Source organism: Cygnus olor, chromosome 16, assembly GCF_009769625.2.
Source record: "Cygnus olor isolate bCygOlo1 chromosome 16, bCygOlo1.pri.v2, whole genome shotgun sequence".
Lineage (NCBI taxonomy): Eukaryota > Metazoa > Chordata > Aves > Anseriformes > Anatidae > Cygnus > Cygnus olor.
In genome coordinates this window covers 9313921-9322265 of record NC_049184.1, presented here as the reverse complement: position 1 = coordinate 9322265, position 8345 = coordinate 9313921, and the positions used below count along the sequence as shown (strand labels likewise).

General features: G+C 36.1%; 1 long non-coding RNA gene across 1 annotated transcript; it reads right to left on the bottom strand.

Moving 5' to 3' along the window:
- Window positions 1-1842: 1842 nt before the first annotated feature.
- LOC121079242 lies at window positions 1843-5718 on the bottom strand. Its single transcript, XR_005824954.1, has 2 exons — window positions 5681-5718; window positions 1843-3475 (listed from the first exon to the last, which is right to left on the bottom strand). It is a non-coding gene; the product is annotated as an uncharacterized LOC121079242 (long non-coding RNA).
- Window positions 5719-8345: the final 2627 nt, after the last annotated feature.

The following is an 8345-nucleotide window of genomic DNA, read 5'->3' as shown; positions in this document are numbered from 1 at the left end:
ATGCAAACAGGAATGAAGAACAAGTCCAAGTGGTAATGTAATACTGAGAACACCTGAGCTGACAATGATAAAGCATGATTTCAGTTTCTTCTTTATTAAAAACAATGAAGGAAACCACAACTACTGTTAATTTCCAAAAGTTTTTTTTTTTCCAAATTAGCTTTATTTTGCACCATCAGACTACCTGCATGAATTTGATTACAGTGATGAGATGATCGATATTGTTTAGGTCATGTCTTGTTCTAATCCTCAAGGAACCTCAATAGCACTTGAGTGTTAAAATCCAGGCTGTGCTATTCATTACTTTGAGTGGATTATCATCACTGCCAAATATTCACAGTAAGCTAGTCTTTGTTCCTAAGCCAGAAAGTTTTAATTGTTTCTGCTTCATCAAAGTTTTAATAGATACATCCATTTCCTTTCCAGTCCATTATTTGATTAATAAGGGGATGAAGGAGGCCAGATCTCTTACATTAGTAAGTTGTTGAACTAGCAACTTGTTATTAAATGTACAACTACATGAAAATGTCAGGAATTAAGTCTATTTCCATGGAGATTAGGGCCAATAAGCCATGACTTCTAGAAAGCATGAAACTGCCAATGCATCCAGTACAGGTCTGTGGTGCTTTGCAAGATGCCATATTCAGCTACCATCAGTGTTTCAGAAAGATGGTTTACAGTTTATGGTTTGTTCTACACAGGAAATATTTACAGCTACATGTTGACTCTTGCCAATATATAGATGTGCAGTACTTAGTTCCACTCCATGGCAGAAGCACATTCACCAATACCACAGCTACCAAAAGGACAGAGTAGGGAACTGGATAAGCAACGTCACCATCCTAACAGGTACCAGCAATACCCTCCCCTGTCAACCACTAAATCAAGAGGTACAAGACATGAAGCAGAAATAGATGTTCACCAAAGCAGCATTCTGACAGTCTTCAGAACAAGTTATACAAGATAGGAACTACTGCTTCTAATAACTTGTTTCAAAACAAGACAGTTCCCATCTTGGATAGCTTAATACTCAATGATCCTGTACTCAAGACAGTAGACATTTCAAGAATCCATGGAGGAACATCCTCAGGAAGCTGTTCAATATTTCTGCCAAACTAAGATTAAAATGGAAGCTGGATTGAGAACTGTAGATATTCCCCTTGAATAATTGCATGATAAGGAATAAGAAAAAGGAAAATGGTAGACAAGCTAGCATCAGCGTGCAGGATTCTAGGATCCAAAGAGAACAAAAATAGGAGAAACCTGCAGGTAGAAGGGAAAAAATACTAGCCAGTCTTCTATGACCATGTAAAAAGAAGCAGATGCGCACAGATAGCTGCACATACATTTCTCTTGCATAATGGTGCAATCTCCATTCATACATCCTAGGCCTTCGCCACACACTCCCAAACCTTTGCAAATAAACCTCTGACAGCATCTACTGTTTTCCATGAAACAAGGTATAAATTACGCATAATCAACATTTGCAGGCTTCCTGGGGAGCATCAGCAAACAAAAGTCATAAACAGATGCAGCTGGAATTCACTGCAGGATGTTTTTATTTGCCTGATCAGAAGGAAATAAGTCTGCTTAGAATTTCCCAAACTGTATCAGTGCTAGCAGCTAGGCCTTGGGCCACACGCAGAGCATAACAGATTTCATTTTTTTTTTTTTTTGAGGAGATCATACATGGAGGGATTAACATAGCCAACGAAGGTGGACTCTTCAGTTCAAAGTCTTGAAGTTCATGGCTTTTGTTTAATGTTCAACTGTCATGCCATTCCATTATGCTCTGTATATCCCAGACTGTTTAAAAAGGTTCCATATAACAGAATAGTCAGCACAAATAGTGCAGATAAAAGCTGCAATTCAATCACTGCAGTGAGAAGTAAGCTTCTGTAAGACCCAACCAGTAATTGATCAGTTAAAACTTTACAATTTTTCCAAAGCTAGATGACGATTAACCAATGCAAAAAAAAACCTGCAAAACCACAATCCAAGACTGGTACTCTGAGCATCTAAATTCAGTATTTTCATGGCTTCCTTAGATTAGCTTTGAAGGTGGCTATTTTACAGACTTCATTATGTTATACCACTTGACGCTGTAGGGTCTGATGAAAAGAAATCTTACTTGAGGTTGGAATGCCAGCATACCTTTAAACCTTGCTGAATTTTGAAGGGTAGATAACAGTTATTTCATTCCCCACCTGATTTTCTGTCTCCTATTTATTACCAGCTGTTTCAGAGAATTAAACCATCTGCTCTTTGAAAAATGAGTATTACTGAAAATAAATAGTTTAGCCTTGGCAGTAAGTTCATCCACTCTACAACATGTCTTACCATTACTGCTTCTACTAATAAGATTAGAGCTAGAATATTACTTCTGTCAAGAACTTTCATAATTGCTTTTCAAAGTGAAGTATGGTTCAGATCAAAATTGTTAGCCAGTTGTTGAGTCTGTGCTTAGCTTTTTCAAGTGTCTAAAAGAGTGATTTGCTTGTAATGCAAGCAAAGTGAGAAAAGTGATAGGCATAGATGTTTATTAGTTTTATGTTACTTGAAGAGAAATACTAATGGACAGATTATAAACAACAGCCTTTGTTTTCTGTTTGTAGTTTATGAAAACTGGTTTAGATCATTCAAATGCTGAAGCTTCTACTTGGCTGTGCAAACCAACCAATGGAAAGAAACATTTGACTTTAATGGACATTAAATAAAACCCTACATATATAACTGACAGCTCTGACTGGAAAACTTGTGATATTATTCATTTCATTGTTGATATTTCCAGTTAATAGCCTTTTTACTGTATAAAAGACAGCAGAGTTCAGTTGTGTGCTCTGCTCATACTTGAAGCAAGTCACTTCTCAGTAGTTTCTAGGTCTGGAAAAAGGCTATAATCAAGCCTTTGAAATCAGATTTACACAGGGGTATAGTCCGCATTACTGCTATAACATTTAGTTCAAAATACCATTTTTCACAGAACCTGCAGCTGTTTGTACACAGAATACTGCGGGCAGATCATACTTCCCTTAAAACCAGAAATTTGGGGGGAGGTTAGAGTATCTTTGATTGCCTAGCATGGCTTTTGACCTGGAAAGTAAACAGAGCCACTATTGTAACACTGCTGCTGTCTTCCTCATCACTTGCAAAACCTTTTAAATAAGTATTTCAAAAGGCATTAGGAACACAGTAATCTTCACAAATTCCTTCTGAGGTAAAAATCTCTGGTGAGGTAAAAGGCAAGGATTTTCAGATGTTGGAGCCTGGTGTTATCTTCTTAAACGTCTCAGGATGTAATGAAGATGTCAGTGGGATCTTCATCACTTCTGAAAAATTAGGCCAATTATTTCAGTTCCAACTCAATGCACAGCTTCAGAAATCTGTCCTGGAAAATGTCAGCCCAATACTGGTCTTAGTGAGTCAATGATAAACAAGTTTAAAGGCTTGGGAGCAGCACATACATTTCAAGGGACTGCAGACGAGAGCAGAGAGTTTCCTTTTTCACATGTTCTGTGAAGTGATAAGTCTGCCTCTTCTCAAGACACAATGTCCAAAGCAAGCTCCTCCATTTGCCCCAAACCAGGCAATTTCAGCCAAGAATCCCATCTCCCTGCCTCATGCTCTAACACTTAGAAGCTTCTAGTGTCATTAACCTCTCTCCCACACAAAAGCCTGCATAGAAGCAGCCCTTTCTTCAGGTTATTTTTCAAAAGATAGTGCATCTCAAGCATAATGGCTGGAGCCATTGTAAGTTTTGATGGACTCAGCAGGGAAAACTGGAATGAAGCATCTGATGGCCTATATACACAAGAGGCATTGGACTTTTTGGAAACTTTAACATTATATAATATATGAAGTCATTTTTTTCTGCTATGCTTCCTGTCTCCAAAGGATAAAAGCTTACAGCACTGTTAGTTCTGGGGTAAAATAGTAGTGGTTAGGAGAAAGTACTACATGCAACGGTCACCATTTTTGGCTCAGGGGATGAATAAATATACCACATTTCTTTCAGGCAGCAAACAAAGATGAATTACTTAAAAGTAAGGCAAAGTGAAAATCAATCTGCTGAATTAAAAATATGTTAATATTTTAATTGACATATTGCATGTCAGCAGGAGTAAAATGAAATAATCTGTCTTTCTCAACACATGATCATTTGTGTTGCCAAAAAACTGTTCCTGTTTTTTAAAAGAGAGGAATGTCTCTCCGTGTTTCTCTATATATGGAATATGCCATCCCCCTAATGATATAACTATATATAACTATACCAGAGAATGGAATTTATATTCATGAGATACAGATGGCTTCATAATTCACTAGCAATGGAGGCTTGAGTGAGTAATTAGGCCTCCACTGCAGAACTGAAAATAATTCCCAATATCAGTACAGCTGGTAAATAAGTTACATGAGGAGACTTAGGTCATCTTACTGGCTCTACTTTGACCTACTCTGTGACACAGGCAACCTCCCCTCCACCTTTTTTCCCAGTTTCTACTATATCTTTTAAGCCTGGTAGGTTTGGATTTTAAAATTTTACCTCTAGGTTTAGAAGGGAACAGATTTTCATCCTACATGCAATACAGCTGCAAAGGGTCCCAACTATGACTGAGGGAAATCCAACAAGGCAGCTGAAGCACATGCAAAATTGTGATATCATCCATTTTTATTTCAAATTAGCAAAATTCAAGTCTTCCACTCTTTGAGCCAACCATAATCCACATGTACAACTCTAGATACCACCATGACTGCAAAGTGACATTAGTCTCACATCACTAGGAATTCAGATGTACAAACCAAGCTAGAAATATTAAATCTTGTGCCTTCAGTCACCAAAGTAACGCCTTGCTGAGATGTGTGGAAAGTATTGCTTCCATATCCCTCAGAGTCCACTTGCTTCTATTTTAAGAATTTGATAGATTTGGTCAAGGTTTATTTAGTCAAGGTTTTAAAGTATTAATGAACACACATACGAAGTATCAGGATATATATCTCAATGATCATTGAAACACATACAAATAACCCAGGGGAATTAGTAAGGAAGGGTTATACATTTTACATAAAGGGTTTAGATGGCACAGACAAACTACTTACTAGACTTAAAGTGTAAGGCAGTACTAAGCAGTTAGATGAAAACTTTTATATTTAGACATTTGTTAGCATCTCATAATAAAGCAAACCACAACCACATACAAAGCAGATTGAATAATCTGGAACCATCTTCCCCCACAGTCAGGTTGTTAGCTTTACTCTTTTGGTTACTAATTCACAAACTGCAGACTAAATAACCTCAGGAACAACTTAAGAGGAGCTTCTTAACAATTCAGAGAGTAAGACGGCTTATAGAAGTGAACTTATAAATGACTGTTCAATAGAAAAGCATCTTACTAATACTTCTTGAAAAAGCCTCTGCAAATAAATAGTCAACCTACTTCATCACTGACAGAAGTCAAAATCATTATAAGCATGAAGGAAATTGTGTCTGTCATTTTTATCCCATCCAAGACATACACTACGTCGTTTAAAAATCATGTTGTGCCTGTTATAAACATAAAAGGAATTTGATCTGATATTTCTATTTACATAAGGCTGAAAAGCTATAATTAAACAGCCACATGGAGAAAACAAGTAGCATGCTACTCCATTATACCAAATTAAAAAAAAAAAAAATAAGACTTACATCAGGATCTTGAAATATACATCTTCAGAAAATAAAAATTGGAGCATCAAATAAAAACCATAGTAGCTTATCCCACCACAATTTATAGAGACTGTAATGAAAGAGGCGGGTGGGTTATAAGCTCAGCTGAGCTCACTTACCTTGAGTTGACTAAGTACAAATACATCTTACTTTAAAATAGTCTGTCTATGTTGTTTGGGGATGTTGAATGGATTTGATTGTTAGAAGTGTAGGTAGGACATTTAGTAGCATATAACTGTGATATTAATTAAATTATTATTATAGTTAATAAGCCGATTTGAAACTCTGTATTTGTATCATCCTTATATCAACTATGCATGCCTTCCACTATGCAAAAATCTAAACGCACTAAATCTTCTCACTTAGAGATGCTCTTAGAAAATGTGATCTGTGCTGTATATGTTAAACAGATTAGATTCACTAACATAATGTTTCCGACTCAATTAACAAATACTAAAAGTAAAATAAAATACCTCTCTTCTATACAAACTTCCTAAACAGCTATGAGGTCTGCTACGACTTCAACAAACAGGTCAGAAACAGTGGCAACAAAGTTCTTGAAGAACTATGAAGTTCTTGAGAGTTATTCTTAATTTATTCTTGGTCACTAGGAAGTTCCATTATAAAGATAATAATAAGGGTTGTTGTTATTACGGCTTGTGGCCAAAAAGCAGTAATTTGGGCAGAACAGACCGTAGAAAGAGTTGAGGCTCAGGGATCTGCTTTCCTTCTTGTTCGCTCAACTCTGGTAGTAGGAAGTTATACATCTGCGGATGCAGCTGCATCTCTTTAAAATTCAGACAATAGGCATGCTGTTTTGTCCTTAAACGGAAAAGGGAAAGTCAGTATATCTGAAAAGAATATACTTCAGCTTGCTTGTTTTTAAACAGCCCTTTCACTCTCTTTTCTAGTGGGCTACATTTTTCACTAAGGATTGACTTGTGCTTGTTTCCTCTGTCTTTGGATTGCAGAAGAGAGTTTTTTAAAATGTACAAAAAGAGAAAAACAGAGGCAGAATTAGAGTATACAAATCCACAAGACATAGCCTACAAAAAGAATTTTACTCTGACTTATATGTTCTTTTAACTTTGGTCTCCCCATTTTTCTGCTTAGCATCATCTGTACTTCATATTCAATTTATATTAAACATTAACCTCAATTAATCTGAATTATCAAATCTCAGTGCTTCCTATTTGTGTCATTCTTGAAGTCAAATTAAAAGGTAGATATAATTTGGAGAATTCCTATCTCCTTACGTTTCAGATTATGACCTGGATAATTTTACCTGATTCTGATTTTTAAATGCTTCACTTAAATGCATATGTGGTCTCCAATGCCCAGCCCAATGGCAACTGAAACATAATTTCAGGCTGAAGTAAGTAAAGGAAAAAGATAACTTGTAGAGAAGATAACTTTCATGGACATAACTTGTATGATAAAGTCAGGGGAGATGTTGCGGTAAAAGTTAGTAATAGAGAAGTATCTAAATCTAAACTACATTGTCTGGAGCATCACTTCTTTCTCAAAGCCATAGCAAAGCAAAAAGCTTAGGAAAATGTAATGGTCATTCTAACTTAACCACTTTTTCCAACTCTACAAATTATGGCACCAACTAATGGGGCAATCATTAAAGGAAGGCTTTTTTTTTTTTTTTTTGGCTTCAAAATTTATTTTATGAAAAGACTAGATCTCTAATCAATCAGCAGTTAGCCTAGTTATCAGAGACTCTTCCCCATTGATGGGAAGATGATGCTACAATTGAATCACTTTGCATAGGCTGTCTCTCCACGCAGTGGCTGGTGTTGTGTTTTATTAAAATGAAGGTTGTATATTGAATATTTTGGCTGCTGCTTTGGTTTCTGTCATCATAATTCCTGCCAGTAACCTCAGGCCTGACATTTGCTTCGGGTAACCAACAGAGCTATGGAGGTGAAAGGTTAGTTTTAGGACGTGGCTCCCTGCGTGTTTATTTTCCTTGGACGAAGTATTTGAAATTGTCTCAGTTCCTGATTACCCATGACAAAAAAGCATAGTAGGGATAATTTTAAAATATACCATTTCCCTTTATAAAAAGAGACCTAAGGAGATGACTAACTTTTAAGAATGTGATTGATACAATTTGATTTCAGTTTAACTTCAGTACATATTTAAAAACTAGTTAAATATTTGTGCATGCAAATACATAGCCCCATAGCTCTATTAGAGGCAAATGGGATTTGTATGTGAGCTGTCAGCTTATTTGATCTCTGCATTCACGCAAATGCTATTTGCATGCAAGTGCAATTACACATGAAAAGTGTAGAGAAAAATGGATCAGGCAGGTTTGGAACCACTCCAAAAATTTCACCCTTAGTGTATTTTTCTTAAACTAGCCTCTTTAAAATAGCTAAAATAAATGCTAATCATATATATTACTCTTGCCAAGCAACCTCTCCAATATTATCCAGTGTAGAGAATATGGTCTACTGGCTTACACGTTTTTTTGGGAGCTGTAACTTTTGAGCTCTTCTCCACTGTTTTGAGTGACCTTGAGAGAAGTAACTTTTTTTTTTTTATTGTTGTTTGTTTATCTGTAATTTGTAAACAAAAGATCAAAGAAATCAAATGGAAAAATAATTTCTGGCATCAGATGATGCAATAAACA